This window comes from Schistocerca serialis, chromosome 4 (genome assembly GCF_023864345.2).
Source record: "Schistocerca serialis cubense isolate TAMUIC-IGC-003099 chromosome 4, iqSchSeri2.2, whole genome shotgun sequence".
NCBI classification, from domain to species: Eukaryota; Metazoa; Arthropoda; class Insecta; order Orthoptera; family Acrididae; genus Schistocerca; species Schistocerca serialis.
In genome coordinates this window covers 704,759,711-704,762,361 of record NC_064641.1, presented here as the reverse complement: position 1 = coordinate 704,762,361, position 2,651 = coordinate 704,759,711, and positions in this window count along the sequence as shown.

Genomic DNA, 2,651 nt, shown 5'->3' with positions numbered 1-2,651 from the left:
ATGCATTCTAGTTACGTGACAGCAGCAATTCTAATTGGACCTAATATTACCTGCATTACAGGGCCAGGTTCATATTTATCTAGAATGTCTGTTTAACACCCTGGACTTGAGAAGACAGATCAGATGTTTTGTCCATTTGCGCATCTCATAAACTCGATATTCGTATCACTGAATCCTCTCAACTCAAAGTTTCATTTTGTTTCCTCCTTCCCTTCTGTGTAATTAATTTTTTTTGTATGTTGGTGTATTTATATTAAACTAAATTACGCTGGTATGTGCTACTACTGTGGGGGTGGTTTGCAGAAGACACAAAACCACATCACCGATATCACATTGTTTCATGGTAATTTGTATTTGGTTATACATACGTGGCCGCCATCACTTGCATCAGAGATCACAGCACTTAGTCCCTCACCATCGACAGTACTGGCATTTACTCACATCTCCTCCTTCAGTGTCTATACATGGCATAAAACTATTATTAGAGCGTCATGAGACTGTCAATCCGGACATCAGTCGTGGCAGTGAAGCGCTGTGGATGTTCCAGTCAGTTGTATAGGTACAGAAAGAGGAGATTAGTGTTTAACGTCCCATCGACAATGAGGACATTAGAGGCGGAGCACAAGCTCGGATTAGGTGAGGATGGGGAAGAAAATTGGCCATGCCCTTTCAGAGGAACCATCCCAGCATTTGCCTGAAGCGATTTAGGGAAATCACGGGAAACCTAAATCAGGATGGCTGGACGCAGGTGTTAGCTGACGTCCTCCCGAATGCGAGTCCAGTGAGCTAACCACTGTGCCACCTCGCTCGGTGTGTATGGATTCAGTGCAGTAAGATTAGTGTAGGTGAAGACTTGTGAGAATGGCAGGAAATGTTTGAACGTGCCCAAGACCACACCGTTTATGAAGTTGCACTATTTGTCCAACATGTCTACAAGAAATGGTGTCCCACTCGCACTCACATCAACAGTGGTCGTACAACGATCCTAACTGACAGGGATCAGAGATGAGTGTCATACCGCGTCCATTATTATCAATTTTAAAACAGACAGTCTGAATTGCTGCTATCAGTGAAATGCAGGTGTATCTCAACCAGTTACCGAACAAACACTGCAAAGGGAACAGCATGTGATGTTCATTTGCACCCGAGTAGCATGCAATAGACCATCACTCAAGTGGCATGTGAAACTTCCCGTCTCTAGTCAGCTAGACGACGCAGAAACTTGACAGTAGCTACTGGACCCGTGTATTGTGGAAGGACAAAACACTGTTCAGATGGTTCAGATGGCTCTGAGCACTATGGGACTTAACTTCTGAGGTCATCAGTCCCCTAGAACTTAGAACTACTTAAACCTAACTAGCCTAAGGACATCACACACATCCATGCCTGAGGCAGGATTCGAACCTGCGACCGTAGCGGTCGCGCGGTTCCAGACTGTAGCGCCTAGAACCGCTCGGCCACTCCGGCCGGCGACAAAACACTGTGTACACTTATATGGATACGGTGTCTGTTCTTTCATGTCCGAAAGAACAGACACTATATCCATATGTCTATAGTTCTGGCAATACTGGCCATGATCTTCTGCCTCTGTGCGGATGCACACATATTACCCGAACTCTTACGGGACTTGGTAAGAATGTCTTCCACCAGTAATGAGTGTGCTGGGCAGGGACACTACGATGGAGTGTGTGGACATATAAGGTGAAAATGTGGGTCTCGCGGGAGGCGTGCGCGAGATAGTCCCTGCAGTCGCACTATCCTCTGTCCCTCGGGGGCACAGATGGATAGAGCGTCTGCCATGTAAGCTGAGATCCTGGGTTCGAGTCCCGGTCTGGGCACACATTTCCACCTGCCCCCATTGATATACATCAACGCCCGTCAGCAATTGAAGGTATTAATATATAACTCTAATTACGAAACACCGTGTGGCCTCTTCTCAAATGACAAGGCATCCACTGCACCGACGATCCAAGGAGGCCTTTAATCCGCAGTGTGTACGTGTGATGTACTTTAGGCCAGAGGCGGTTCTGCTGTGTCTTGTGGGTGTTTTTCGTACCATAAATTAGGTCCAATCATTTTTTTACCAAGAAAGTTAAGCAGGATTATTATCCCAATGTGCTCCATGATGAAGTGTTGCCCATTCTCCTATATCAACATTATGAGAATGCTGTGCACAGTTTCGTTTTGTAAGACGACTACCGCTGCGTTCACAGGGTCCAGCGTTGACAAACTCTCAGCCACCGCATTACATCTCGCCAGGCCAGGTAGATCAGTCGCTATGAATTCCATAGGAAAGTGTGAGCCTATGCGGTGCGCCGATGAGTGGCACATTTGCGAGTTATCCACCGTGCCGCGGTTAGCAGAGTGTCTTAAGAATCTAGAAATTTTACAAGGAATTATTTTCGTGTAAATATATGGTTCTTGTGAATGAATTTTAATTTTCTGTTTTTAAATTCGACTGATTAGAAGAAATGATATTTGTGAAAGCTTTTAATTTCATGGCGTTTTTTTAATTCGTTCGCTTGAACATAACAATTTAGAAAAAGTAATCAATGTTTAGTTTTAATAACTGTATGAGATTGTCAGTCTGCTATTTGACACCAGGTCTCTGCTCCACTGCCTACCTAGTACAATGGAACGTCGAGAGAAAT